Raw genomic sequence first — 15,784 nt, 5'->3', positions numbered from 1 at the left:
ACTTTGAGACACTTTTATAATAGATGCCGTATAAAGAGTACATAATTGACTGGGTAGAGAATCTCAGGTACCTAAAGAGTTATGTTGCAAAGCAGAAGGTTATAAAACAACACTTTCTTAAGTTTATGTAGCATTGGCTTTTCCAAAGAGTTCAAAGTTCAAGTCCATTATCTAATTCTCAGAATATCCCAAGAGATTGGCAGATATAGAAATTAATACTCCCAATTTACAGACAAAGAAACTGTGCACAAGGAGACAAAGTACTCATCATGCAGCAGTGGGAGAGCTGAGGCCAGACCCCAGTACCGATTCTTCTTTTTGCAACCTAAGAGATATGTACGTGCCAAGGGTTTCGAGTTCGAGGTCACATTCATTTTTATCATTTCTACAAAGTCATCCAAATTTACATTGAAAAGGCCTTATTTTGTTAGTTGTCGCTATTGAACATTTTCACCAGAGAAGAGACCTAAGAGACATTTGAGGATAAAAGGGAAACTTCAATCATTTTCACGTGACTTGCAGTAACTATGAAACCCCAGTTTGTTGGCACACTCTGCACTGAGGATAAAAGGGAAACTTCAATCATTTTCACATGACTTGCAGTGACTATGAAACCCCAGTGTCTTTACTACTGTAAGGCACAAAAATATGTAGTGTTGAGATTCCCTTACTGAGAAAGAGCAAATCTCATTGAGAGCAATGAATTGTTACACAAGCTACAATGTTGTTACACAAGCTACAATAGAAGGCAGTGAGCCATTCCATTTTAGGTGCCTCTGTGCCCCAAGGGAAGTAGATATGAAAGAACCAATTTGCAAGTCTCCTTATGGTCTTCTCAATTTGATACCATTATAGAAAGACCATTGGAATAACTTTCATAGCTTCAATACCTTAAACCTAATGGATCCCATTTACTCATATGCCAGAAATTAGCAAATGAAATAGCATCTGTGTTTTGATATTTATTTTTCTATATGTAATATTTTATCTTTACAGAGTCACTAGTATAGATAGCATTTAAAAGAACTCTTCTGGATGCATTTATTACTCTTCTCCAACCAACAATTTGCATGGCTTACATGCTCTTTCCCTTCAACTTTTTCTTCCCCCTCCTTTCTATGATGTGGTTTATGCATCTTTTCTATAATGTGGTTTTGCCCACTTGGCACTTTCTCCAGTCCCCTTTAATCATTTATAGGCTTCTGCATTTCTGCTCTCCCAGGAGGACTTTACCCATGATTGTGACGTCTGGATCCTTTCTTTTCCTTCTGGTCATGCCCAATAGATTTTTATTGAAACCTCCATCTTGTCCGCTTATCTAGCTTTCATGTGACTTTCTCCAGTTAATCTCAGCCATCTGGCTCCCAAATCTTTTCCTATAATGTATTCCCTTTTAGGAGGGACTTGATCCTTACATGCTTCTTTTGGAGAATGGCTAGGTTTTCCTATATTGGTTTTAATCAGGAATTTGGGGGGATTTTACAAAATGTTCTGTGTGGCAACTCTGCTTTGCCCATAGTTTCATTTTCTGTTGCTTCTTGGTGAGCTTTTTTATGCCTTCATCATCAATATCAGCAGCTTCTAGTTTGTGGGTATTGATTTACTTGGATATCAATATTATAAAAGGCCAGTGGCTGTAATGCCATAACAACCAAACGACCGGTCACCAGGAAGAGCATTGATGGGTCTCGCGGCGGGGCAGGTCTAGGTCTCACGGTGCGGCAGGTCTGGGTCCCGCTGGGGGTCTGGGTCCCGCTGGTGCAGCAGGTCTGGGTCTTGCAAGATTTCGTGTGCCGGGCCTCTAGTTTTCTTATATTTAACTTGCCTATCTTCCTTTTTAAGTTTAGGTCTTTGTGTTTGTGTCAATGCCTTTATTTTCCCTTATCTTTTCTGTTTGTCTGGTCCATTGCTATAAAACCCCAACTCTTCAGCAGAAAATGACTTTTTTATTATTTCCAAAGATTAAATTTTTTAAAAATGTAAAGTGCTGTGGATTAAACATAATAAGTGCTCACTAAATATTTACTATTACTTGTATAAGTATCTTGTTATGGCTATGAATAACCACTATACCCTGAACCACTTGCTGAGCTCACCCTATTTTCAAAAACAACAATTTCTAATTTTTCATTATGTTTACTTTCCTGTTTCTAATTTCTAATTTATCTTTGAATCTTCCTTATATTTTCCATTTAAGTAAATATTTTTGCTCTTCTTTTTGGTTGAATGGTTCTTATTAGAACTTCTTGTATGGTTATTAATGTGTTTTTAAATACTTTTTCCTCAGGGTTTTATTGTCTTTATCACTTCATCTTTGTTCTATTAATGAATTCAGACTAAATATTCATTTTACTTTTTGTACCTTAAGTGTTAGCTCTTTTATGTTTGATATGTATGTCATCTATCACATTGATTCCTTTCTCTCTGAAAACTTCTGAGCAGGGAATGGTGTGCTATAAAGTTTTTGCAGTAAGTTAAAAGGTAAAAGTTTTGTCTATTATTGAAAAGGAAATGATTGTATACCTAATTCAAAGTCGTAATCTAAACTTAATTAGATGCACCATGATATCCCTTAAGGGAATTGGGCTCCTTTTGTCTCTCTCTCTTTTTTTAATTTTAAATATAATATTAAAAAAACTGTACTAATATAGTATAATATCACAAAAGTTGTAGGACATATTAAAAATCTGAAAATAACAGGATTACGTCTAGTATATTCTAAAATATTCCCCTCCTCCCCTGGCTCTATTTTTGTTCATGTTGTACATTATATTCCACAAATGAGTGAGATCATGTGATATTTATCTTTCTCTGGCTGGCTTATTTCACTTAGCATAATGCTCTCCAGATCCATTTATGCTGTTGCAAATGGTAAGAGTTCCTTCTTTTTTACAGCAGTATAATATTCCATTGTGTAGATGTACCACAGTTTTTAATCCACTCATCTGCTGATGGACACTTAGGCTGTTTCCAAATCTTAGCCATTGTAAATTGTGCTGCCATGAATATAGGGGTGAATTTATCCTTTCTGAAGGGTGCTGCTGAGTTATTTGGATATATTCCTAGAAGCAGGATTAATGGGTCAAATGGGAGCTCCATTTTTAATTTTTTGAGGAAACTCCATACTATTTTCCACAGTGGTTGCACCAGTGTGCATTCCCACCAGCATTGCACTAGAGTTCCTTTTTCTCCACATCTTCGCCAGCACTTGTCATTCGTTGATTTGTTGATGATAGCCATTCTGATAGGTGTGAGATGGTACCTCATCATTGCTTTGATTTGTATCTCTCAGATGATTAGTGACTTAAAGCATATTTTCATATGTCTCTTGGCCTTCTATATGTCCTCTTTCAAAAAGTGTCTATTTAGGTCCTTTGCCCATTTTTTGATTGGATTGTTTATCTTCCTTTTGTTCAATTGTCTTAGTTCCCTATAAATGTTGGAGATTAAACCCTTATTGGAGATAACATTGGCAAAGATGTTCTCCCATGCAGTGGGCTTTCTTGTTGTTTTGTTGATGGTTTCTTTTGCTGTGCAGAAGCTTTTTATTTTGATGTAGTCCCATTTGTTTATTTTCTCCTTAGTTTCTATTGCCTTACAGTGATGGCGAACCTTTTGAGCTCGGCGTGTCAGCATTTTGAAAAACCCTAACTTAACTCTGGTGCCGTGTCACATATAGAAAATTTTTGATATTTGCAACCATAGTAAAACAAAGATTTATATTTTTGATATTTATTTTATATATTTAAATGCCATTTAACAAAGAAAAATCAACCAAAAAAATGAGTTCGTGTGTCACCTCTGACATGCGTGTCATAGGTTCGCCATCACTGCCTTAGGAGCTGTATCAGTAAAGATATTGCTGCGACAAATGTCTGCTATTTTGCTGCCTATGGCTTCTTCTAAGATTTTTATGGTTTCCCACCTTACGTTTAAGTCCTTTATCTATTTTGAGTTTATTTTTGTGTATGGTGGTCTAGTTTCACTTTTTTTGCATGTATCTGTCCATATGTTTGAATGTTTTTGGGTGTTTTTACTGTAGTTGATTCCTAATTTCATTCTACTGCAATCTGAGAAGACGCTTGATATGATTTCAATCTTCTTGAACTTGTAGAGACTTGTTTTGTGTCCCAACCTGTGGTCTATCTTTGTGAATGATCCATGTGCACTTGAGAATAATATATATTCTGTTGCGTTGGGGTGAAATGTTCTATAAATGTCAATTAAATCCATCTGATCCAGTGTGTCAGTTAGAGTCTCTGTTTCCTTGTTATGTTTTTGTCTGGAAGATCTATCCAGTGAAGTCAGAAGGGTGTTAAAGTCCCCTACTATGACTGTATTGTTGTCGATCTCTCTATTAAAGTCCTCTAGAAGATTTTTATATATTTAGGTGCTCCTATGTTGGGTACATATATGTTTACCAGGGTTATATCTTCTTGTTGGATCAATCCCTTTAGTATTATGTAGTGACCTCTGTTGTCTTTTGTGATGGCCATCATTTTAAAGTCTATTTTGTCAGATATGAGTATTGCTACATCAGCTTTTTTTTATTTTTCATTTGCATGGAAGATTTTTTTACATCCTTTCACTCTCATCCTGTGTGTGTCTTTTGTTTTTAGGTGGGTCTCTTATAGACAGCATATAGTTGGGTCATGTTTTTGTATTCATTCAGCTACCCTACGTCTTTTGATTGGAGCATTTAGTCCATTTACATTTATGGTTATTATTGATAGGTACTTATTTATTGCTATTTTAATTCTGAATAGCTAGGTTTCACTCTGTTTCTTCTCATTACAGCAATCCCTTTAGCATTTCTTGTAATGCTGGCTTGGTGGTGATGTACTCCTTTAGCCTTTTTTGGTCAGGGAAGCTCTTTATTTGACCATCTATTTTGAATGATAACCTTGCTGGATATAGTAATCTTGGTTTCAGGTCCTGCATTCCATTACCTTGAGTACTTCATGCCATTCCCTTCTGCCCTGTAGAGTTTCTGATGAGAAATCAGGTGTCACCCTTATGGGAGCTCCTTTGTAGTTAACAGTTTGCTTTTCTCTTGATGCCTTTAAGATTCTCTCTTTGTCTTTAGTTTTTGGCATTTTAATTATGATGCAACTGGGCATGGGCCTATTTGGGTTCTTCTTGCTTGGGGTTCTCTGTGCCTCCTGAATGTGTGTAACTTTTTCCTTTACCAGATTAAGGAATTTTTCTGCCATTATTTCTCCAATCACATTCTTTGTCCTTTTCTCTCTTTCTGCCTCTTCTGGCACAACTGCCATTCTAATATTGTTACATTTCACATTGTCCCATAACTCCCTTAAGCTGTCCTCCTGTTTTTTAATTGTTTTTTTTCTTTTTGGTTTTCTGATTGAGTGATATTTTCAACTCTGTCTTTTCATTCACTGATTCGATCCTCAGCTTCCCTAATCTGCTGTGCATTCCTCCCAATGTGTTCTTTATTTGTGTTATGTCATTATTTATCTCAGACTATTCTTTTTTCATAGTTACTATATATTTTTTCATGCAGTTGAGCATCTTTACCATCATTACTCTGAACTCGGTTTTCAGATAAATTTCTTATCTCTGCTTCATTTATCTCTTCTTCTGGAGAATTCTCTAGTTCTTTCATTTGGGGGTTGTTTCTTTGTCTCCTCATTTTGGTTTTCGGTTTGGGTTTGTGACTATGTATTAGGTAGATCCTCTACACCTCTCACTCTCTAATACAGGACAGTGTTAAAGGCTGTTTCTAACCAAATAGATCAGGCAAAGACTTAAAGCCTCCAGAAACATCCTCTGCCTACAGACTGATAGAATTCCAATTTGAATTGCCCTCCAGGCAATTGTCCTCTGCTGGGTCAAGAGTTTTTTTGCAACAGGGTGGAGCAGTTGCTTCTGTCTGGAATTGTTATTTTTAATCTCATAAGTGGCCTCAGGACAAGGTGTTTTCCAATAAGGTGTGTCAATTGTCTCCCCCCAAGCAAGGTAATTGTCTATGTGGGAAAGATGTCCTCTGCTGTGTGAGGGAATAACTCAGCCCAGGAAACTTGGGGTGTCTGCCTTCTGAGCTCTATCTCCTGAGTCCCCAGTCCTAACTTCTGCTCTCACAGCTTCAGTCCACTTCACCCTCACTCTGCCAGAGCACAAGGTGTGTGGCTCCACCAGGAATTTTGTGTGTTGGCCCTTTAAGACAGTGCCTGAAGTTTCAGCTGTTACTCTCTGGCAGACAGCACCCTGCTGCTTTTCACAGCCAGATGTTATGTGGGTACCCTTCTCAGTTTTAGTGCTCTCTGCTAGGGGACCCAGCTTGGGGATTAGATCCCTGAGTTCTCAGTGGCAACCCCCCACAGCTGAGAGATCTCTCTGGGACTTCAGTTGCTGTCTGTGGGTGCCTAGCCAGCCCTTTCGCGCCTCTGCCCCTCCTACCAGTCTCTATGTGGTCTCCACTTTCGATCCTCAGGTATCAGGGTTCTCTCCTGCAAGTTTTCTGTTGATTATGCAAGAAGTTTTTCTGTATTTTAGTTGTAATACCAATTTGTTCCTGGGAACATGTCTGTGCAACATCCACTTACTCTGCTGCCATTTTTAATCCTCCACTTATCTCTTTATAGTGTTTCTCTGTATTGTATGTATCAAGTCCTCTGCAATGGCATCAATCATTTCTGTTTAGAAATACCAGTAAACTCTAGTTTTCCTTCCTTTGACCTTTCAATAATACTAGTAGTATCCTGTCACCATTAAGAAAATGGTAAGATATGTATATACTGGCAGAAAGGCAGTATGCAACCATATAGAATCCTAATTTATAATGTACATATAAATATATACTCATATGAATATAACTAAAGAGAAAAATCACTTGTTGAGCAAACATTAACACTGGTTGGCCCAGTGTATAGAATTTTGCCTCTGTTTTTTTGTGTTTTTACTGTGTATGTGTGGTGGTGGTGGTGGTGTGTGTGTGTGCGCGCGCGTGCAGTATCTATTTCCTTCCCATAATAATCCTGTTTGTGGGCAATTACTTTCATTATTTTATTAGAAATGAAGTACATTTTTAAAAATGTTTGGTGAATCTCTTTATTTCATACTTGTCATTCTAACAGCCCCATATAAGCCAACAACATAGGAGACAAAGTCAGTTCAGCAGTCTACGGAAGGGATCCAGCTAAGGCCATTAAACTAGAAAAAGCTTCTTTAAAAATGCCATCACATCATTCAATCTGGAATTTTAAGTCTGATAACATATCATGTGGATAGAATTTTAGATTATCTACATGATAATCAATAATCCTCCAACAATGTCCATTACTGAAGAGCCACGGTGCTTTTCCCCTTCATTTTCAGTCCTGCTTCTTTTCTAATACACACACACACACACATTTATGTGTACATATACATATATGCATTTCATTTCACAGTGAACAGCATCAATCTTCTGAGGTCTGAAGTCATCCTGGCTTATTGACAGACTTATTTCTTGTTCATTCTACCTACTATGTTTGTTTCCCTTCGCCTTTTCCTTTCATTTCCACTTTTGCTCTTGAAATGCCCATTGCATGCTCTTTCCTGCTCTTAAAGCCCCACATCTTTTTCCAGTATTTTTTTTCTCAGCAGATGTTCCCAGCTTAGTTCTTTCATTTCCCCTTTTGTTGGTTGCAACATAACCTAACATTATATTATGACATATTACATGTTCTCAGTGAATATATAAAGACAGTATTCTTCCCCAACACAACTATATGCAAATAATTCATTTTCTTTGTTTTTATTTTTTTAATTTTTAGTAACTATGGACATCAACTTTATCCTCCATTCCTGGATCATTTTTCCATATTTACTGAAGACTAATTTCATGACTCCGTGGGTCTATCTTTGGCACATCTCTGAGGGTCTCCATGCTGGTAATAATCTTTGTCTCTAAATGAAAAGCACTGGGTTGGTAGTGAAGCTTGGCTTCCCCTTGCCTCACTGTTCTTTCCTCTCCAATCCCTTACCAGCCTGCCAATTTCATTTTAGCATCCGCTACTTTGGGGATGCTGCTCTCTCATAACACCTTGCTAAAGTAAACTATAATGTATCCTATAGCACAAATGTCGTGCCTGAGAAGAATGAACAGAGCTTTCAGCCATGACTGGTTAATGCAATCACCACCACGAAGTTTCCAGCCTTGCTTTCCGCTTTCTCCTGCTTTCCACTCTTAATCGAAACCAAATTCAACTTCCCTGCTGCTCTGAAGGTCATGTCAACTCCTTGTTTCCAGAGACTTAAATTACAGTAAATATGTCCCTTAGGCTCCTCCCAACTGAATTAATAATTAGAGTCCTTGTGGCAATTACCATGCCTTGGGCTGGTTTCCATAATGGAATCAGAATCTCATCAGAATCTCTTAAGTTATCTATGATTGAACGAAGACTTCCATTTTCTTAGTAGGAATGCAAAGAGTCCCTTCCTTCCTTCCTTCCTTCCTTCCTTCCTTCCTTTCTTTCTTTCTTTCTTTCTTTCTTTCTTTCTTTCTTTCTTTCTTTCCTTCTTTCTTTCTTTCATACTTTTCCTCCTCACACCATTAGCAAAGACAAAAATAGAAGAGACAACAGTATTTTTCTGCCTCCTGTTTTCTTAGTCAATTCATTCTGCTCAGCTCTTCCATTTGCTCTGCGGATCTCCACTTGGGTACTCTCATTGGTAGTTGACTCTCACCATCTTCTCTGCTGCAACAGTAAGCTCCCAGGGCCTGCTTTCACCAATCTTGGAGCACTGATTACTCCACCAGGCTCTGCATGGCTCCACCAGGCTCTCCACAGGCATGCTCCTCTAGCCTCCAGGCTTTGGACTTGCCTCTTACAATTGCATTCCTAAAATCCCTCTTACTCCTCTCCCTTCCCCCACCCACCAATCATATCCATACTCACATTACACTCTATACTGGAGGTAACTGTTCTATTAGTTGATCACATCCTCCCTGCACCCATATTGTCCCCTAAGAGAAGTAACCTCTCTCTCTCTCTCTCTCTCTCTCTCTCTCTCTCTCTCTCTCGTCTGTCACTCAGCCTTGGAAGAAGGTTCTGATTGCTCAACCCTTCCCCTTCTCCTCCAGGCCAAAGTGAACTGGATCATGTCAATCCAGATTATTTCTTTAGCAATTTATTGTTGGAAATAATACTAAGCTGTGAGTGGCCATGTTGAGTCATGTCCACATAGAAAGAGAGAAAAATCATCAACAGAGAAATGGAAAGGAAAAGGAGAAAGAAAAGGAGGTAAAGAAGAAGAGAGGGAAAGAAACATATGTGGTTAAACAGAAAAAGTAAAGGCAATAGGCAAAATCCCTGAGTTTTGAGTTTCTTTGTCCACTTCCTGTACAGCACACACTCCTATACCCTTCTAATAATGGCTTTGGTTCTTGTATGCAAATGTCTCTTTATCAAGGTAAAAACAATGACAGTATTTTAAATGATAATGATGACAATGACCAAAGTAATAATAGCTGCCATTTATTGTGCACTTACTATGTAGTAGGCACAGTCCTAAGCACTTTACGTGATCACATCCTCACAGCTATCTTGTGATGTAGGAGTGATTTGCTAAGAACATTGACACAGGACAGGTTTGGCAATGTGACTAGTTATGCAGCTGTTAATAGCCCTAACCGAACATTGAACTCGGTTTTGTCTTCTCCAAAATCACGTGCTATGAGCTAATACATAAAAAGCATTCCAAATAGTGCATGACACAGGTAGGCCACAGTTCAAGATTCCTAAACTTTTAAGGCATTTTAGTCGCTGGATTGGAGCAGCTACATTAGTTTTAAGTTGACCTAGCAAAGCAATGTCAGGCAAGATCATATAAAATCTTGCTACTCAGAGAGTGTACCGGTTGGATGAGGAGCTTGCACAGCAAATGGAACTTGTTAGACATGCAAGTCCTGGGTTCCACCCCACATCTACAACTGCCTTTCAGTGAGATCCCCCAAATGATCTCTGTGCTTATTCAATTTTGAGACACTGTGTTAAGAGACTCAAAGTAGATGTTGCCAATGAGTGAAGGGAGTATTTTACTTACTAGTTATAGTGACCACGATGCAGTCTCTAAGATAAATATGTAGCTATAGGACCAGGTGTCTAAAACTAAAAGTAAGAAATGAAAATCAGAATGTCAGATGCTGAAGTTCTGCTGAATACTATAATTGAAAACACAAGAATTTGTCAGGGATTAACCAATTACTTCCCCAATTTGAAACACTATCTAGTCTCTATTTGGTTCTTTGTCAACTACAAGTAACTGTTTCTATATTGGGTTTTTCTTTATTTCATTTTATTGTTTTCATAGGCAAGAAATCGGAATATTTCACCCTAGTATGTTAACTAATTGAGTGCTTTCTTTGGTCACCCAGATATCTTTCCATAATGGTGTCCAAAGTTTGGCTCATTGTAAGAAGGCTCTCTGGGTTAGCTTATTCTGCCAGCCTTTCTACAAGAATCTAACCTAAAAAGATTATAAAATGGACACTATTTTTAAAGCTGGTTTACATTTTGAGTGCTACAGATGAACACTTGTTGTCAACATTTCAGAGAGCCAAATTTCAAAATCTGAAATATGAGTGACAACAGTGCTATCAACTTTAACAATGAAAAATGTGAAGCACTCAGGACATGATTGAAATCAACACCCCAGGAGTGAGCTAATGCAAGATGTGCCTTAACATAAGAAAACAAGTATCTCTTCATTTTTACCCATGATTTTCATTTGGAATTTAGCTTACATATTCAAAATATGGATGTACCACAAATTAACAATTTACTTATGGTGGATATAATAATGATGACAAATAACTCAAATAATTTCATATTCTTATCTTTTCTGCTACTATGGAAACCTTATATGTGTCCACGATTATGGTGTAAGACCTCAGATATGGGAATCAGGCTCTAAAGATATTTGGGCACCCACAGGCTTTATGAACATTTATATCCCTGTCTTCTTAAAAAGCTAAGTGTATAGAGAAACTGTAGAAGAACTGGTATATAATATGGCATTTCTAATCTGTTACCAATAAATGTTGGCAGACATGCCTTAGTGAACCCAGAGAGGTCAGAGACAGAGAAAGCAAGGGGATATTTACTGATAAGGATGATTTGAGAAAGACTGAGGCTACAAAGCCAGGACTGGAGACTTTTATTCTGGATTTTAAAAAGTTCTTTGGAACATATTATAAAGTGCCCCAAACTAGGGACTAAAGGCTTCACATGGATGGGGATAAGAGAAGTAAATATTAAAAGGGGAATACAGGAAAGCAATTTCCTGAGCACTCTGGGAGTGGGAAACTTTCTGAAGGATGGAAGATCTAAATGGCCTTGGATTTTGCAGGTTCCTGCCAGTGACAGGGCGCAGATGGAAAACCTGGCCCAGTGTTATGGGCCAAGGAGCCAATACTCAATAGGGACATTACTCTGACCACAGAAACATGTAGCCTGTATCATCTCACCACCTCCCATATCCCTCCCCTGACAGCCACCCAGATTTAAAGCTAAATCATGGAAAAGCAATGCTTAGTGAGCTTTCCAAAGATCTCGCTACCTGTTTATGAGCAGGTACCTTGCTTTCTCCTCCTTCCCCTCCTGCACTTTCCTCCCTGCCTCCACCTCCCACTTTCTCTCTCCCCTTCTCTCTCTCTTTCCCAGAGCCTTCTTGCTCTCCTGGGCTCCTCTCCTCATTTCAACCTTGGAGTAACCCAGCTGCCTCCTATTCTGTGTCCTCCACCCTGCTGTGATTCTTAATGAAATAAATTTCAGGAAGTCTACTTATTGGATCCATGACAAGTGCATAATTTATAGGAGCAGCTGGGCCCTTCACAGCACAGGACAATCCTTTCATTCTTCCTCCGTATGCGCCTCGTCCACTTCCCTTCCACCTTGGCCTTCTCCTACTTCACGGGGGGACACTGGCTGTGAGTTCCTTAGGCCCTTTCTTCCATTTGTCTCTCCTATTTTTTTGGGGGGGTAATAAAAGAGTCTCACTTTCCTAAGGTATATCTCAGAAGCTACCACATCTTATTTATTATACTTGGAGGGGCCTCTCAAAGGATGCTCTTCACTCCTAAGTCAGGGTCTCAGTGCCTCTCATCTGCAAAATCATACTAGGTGTCGTGCCCATTGGTACTCTCTTCTTTCACACTGCCACCCAAATCAGGGTTAGCATTCATAATAGTATGTTTACTTAATCACATATTTCCCAGTCTCAACTTTAAAGTTGAGAGACTTTATATTTTAAGTTTATCCGAAGTTTTCTTTTTCTTCTTATGCTTGTGGCCTTGATTAGAATTTTTTTGCAATGGTTCTCAATGGCTGCTGGATTTTCTGTGACTTAAAGGAAGGAGAAAGGAGTGATTTCCTAACAATGGTTATGAGAATCTTTGTAAACACAAGAAGGGCAGCATTTTTGTTTATGAGTCTGAGGCTAAACAGATCTGACTTCCCCATGATTATGTGTCCTTCTCAGATCATATATAAATTGTTGGCTATTTTTAACAGCGTAAGTAGAGAGGTAGAACATTTGGGAAGCATCTGAAAGACTCTTTGACCATCAGTACCTTTCAGGGCTTCTGGGAATAACCTTTTTTATGCTCAACTGTAGTGGTCACTAAAAGTTAATTTTCCTATCAGTGCACTGTACTTGTGTCTATTACATCAGAGAATAGTGGTTAAATGTGTGGGCTTTGGGGGTAGATGGCTTAGGCTTAAATCCCAGTTTTACTGTTTGACTATGGATATGTTCCTTAATCTCTCTGTGCCTTAGTTTCACCATTTATAAAATAGGAATACAATTGTCAATTATCATCATAGGATATTTTTAAGGATTAAAGATGATAATCCTGGTATGATGTGCACAGTGCTAAGTATATAAGAAGTTATGTTTTATTATTATGGTTAGCTATATACGTTCTTCACATTTCCAACTAAATTGCAGAACTGGAAGTCAGACATTTACATCATTAATCAAATGCATACAAAGAGTTTGGGGAAAGTTGCTTAAATTTATACACCATGTTCTTTTCATACCTTTAAGGCATTTATAATTGGTATTCAAGTATCAATAATTACCAACATGTTATTGGGTCTTAGATGGAGTTTAATTTTTCTTTCATTAAATCAACAGTGTTTTACAAATAAAAACTTATCAACAAACGATAAGTGAATACATGTAAATTATTTCCATAAGGCACAGTTTTGATTTAAAATATAACAAACATAAATATGTAGTTAAATATGCTGAATATAAAACAGTGTTTACAGAATTTACTTTTTAAAAAATATATATGCTTATATTGAATTTAGAGAGAGAGGAAGGGAGAGGGAGAGTGATATAGAAACATACATCAGCTACCTCTTGCAGGCCCCCTACTGGGGATGAATCCCAAGTGCCTTGACCAGGAATTGAACCCGTGACCTTTTGGTGCATGGGACAGTGCCCAACCAACTGAGACACACCAAAATTTACCTCTTTAATATTATTAAAAAGAAGACCGTGGTACACTCAGGACAACTGTCTCCTCCAAATTCTTAATGAAGTGTCAAGTTTTCTGAGTGTACTTAATGGTATTTGCACTAAGTGTACATTTCAAAACACTCTCATTATGAGTTAATGCATTTGCAAAAGAGTTCTGAGTGAGGTTACATATTGCTTATGTTACAAATAAAAAATGCAAAGCAGAGAGGAGTTCAGACCTACTGAGTACCAATGGAACTCTTCTTAATGGGTTTCCTTGCTTCCTTCTCTCTCTTAATGGAATACCATCCCAGTCAGTACCATCCCAATCAAACAATACGAAAATGTTAGGGATCAGAATTATAGAATCACTTCATTTGGAGACTGGAATGAAAAATAAAGATAATCAAATCCAACTCTCTTATGTTATAGATGAGAAACTTGAGGCCAGTAGCATTAAACTCGATTAAGACTTGTTTTCAAAACAACAGCATTCAGGCCCTTAAGTCATTCACTCTAGTTTTATCATTTATTTTCATGCTGTTCTACTGACCACAATTCAAAATACCATTGTGCTCCCAACGCCACGTGTTTGGTTGCGGTCCTTTCTATATGGTTCCTCTAAAGGACCATCTGGGTCTTGTCGGGAATTTTCCTTTGTGGTATCAAAGCCAGGGCTAGTGGTTTTCCTGTGAGCCTTTTTAAAGAGAAATTATCATGTAACATCTAGGACCAGAACGCAATCTTTATGGTATATATCTTACAGATACTTTCTTTTCGGATTTTATTTTCATCCAAGAGAAAAGCTTTTGTAAATATTTCACTAATTAAAATAAAATATTCCACTAATTAGTTAATGTCAAGAAGTGCTAGATAATATTCCTGTTGGGGTTCTTTGAAATATCTCCCTGAACAGCTAACAATTCATTTATTTTCCAATTAAACTTAAATACAATTTTGAAATGTATTGGCTAAATTTTTGATGCATTCAAGCCATAAAAACAAATTTTTCTCTTTTTTTAAATATATTTTATTGATTTTTTACAGAGAGGAAGGGAGAGGGATAGAGAGCTAGAAACATCAATGAGAGAGAAACATTGATCAGCTGCCTCTGCATACCCCCTATTGGGGATGCGCTGCAACCAAGGTACATGCCCTTGACTGGAATCGAACCTGGGACCCTTCAGTCCACAAGCCAATGCTCTATCCACTGAGCCAAACCGGTTAGGACAAAAACCAGTTTTTCAATAAAGGTAGTATTTAAGAAAGTCCCAACCTATATACCTAAGGTACTTACTAGAGATGCTTGTGACTAATCATTGCAACCTAAAGACATAAGATTGGTAATAAAAACCCAAACCATACCTTAATCACTTTGGAGTTTTAAGTGTCCTTTACATCTCTCCTACATAGAGCTGTATTTAACATTCAACTTACTTCCCAAACAATATATTTTGAATTATTTGTAGTGCAGGCTCTGATCATTAATGAAGTGTACTGGACTGGAGAATGTGGGGAGCTTGGGCTGTGGTAGGTGATAGGTATCAAGTTAAATTGTGCTGAAGCCGCGTGAAGCATAAACCAATAATTTGACTAGTCCCTTTTAGAAATTCTCACGTTGGTGTTCCCCATGACGCCGGTGTATTAAAATTTGATGAACTAATAAAATCAAGATTGAAATAAGGAAAAAGCAGACTGTGGAAGGGCAGAAAGAGACTCCCCCCTCCCCCTCCCCACCTTCCCCTCCCCTCCCTCCCTCCTTTAAAAGCCTGGGCTCTCTTGGAGTAGCAGGTTCCTGCACGCGCGAGGAATCTGGTCTCGGTGCAGAAGCACCCGGCAAAGCCAGGGCGTTCCCAGCGGGGACTGCTGGCTGCCCGGAACCTGCCAGCACCCGGCTTGGTTCTTGGGGGCCCTGGAGGCCGACTTTTGCCTCTGCCGGGTGGGCCCTCGGGCTGCAGGCAGGAGGCTCCGAGCGGTCAGAAGGGTTTCCTGTGTGTCAGCAACTTCACTTCGCCGAGATAGCTGGCGGAAGAGCGCTGGGAGCGCTCGCGGGCCAATCGCTCCCCGGCAGCCAGCCCCGACCGGGCGCGCCCTCGTCCTCGCGGCCGAGTCCCGGTGGCAGCGGCGGGGCAGCGGCGGAGCGCCCGGGCCACGGCGGACCCCCGCTCCTAGAAGACACCTCGGACCGGTGGCGAAAGCCCTGCAGATCGCGGGAAGGTAGCCGGACGGGCTCCGGGCAGGCACGCCCCTCGCCTCCGGCCGAGCGCCCGGGAGCCTAAACTCCGCCCACCCTCGCGGGGAGCCGGCGCTC

The sequence above is a fragment of the Myotis lucifugus genome, unplaced genomic scaffold, assembly GCF_000147115.1.
Source record: "Myotis lucifugus unplaced genomic scaffold, Myoluc2.0 scaffold_70, whole genome shotgun sequence".
Lineage (NCBI taxonomy): Eukaryota > Metazoa > Chordata > Mammalia > Chiroptera > Vespertilionidae > Myotis > Myotis lucifugus.
The sequence above is the reverse complement of the archived record's forward strand: the minus strand, read 5'-3'. Positions refer to the sequence as shown.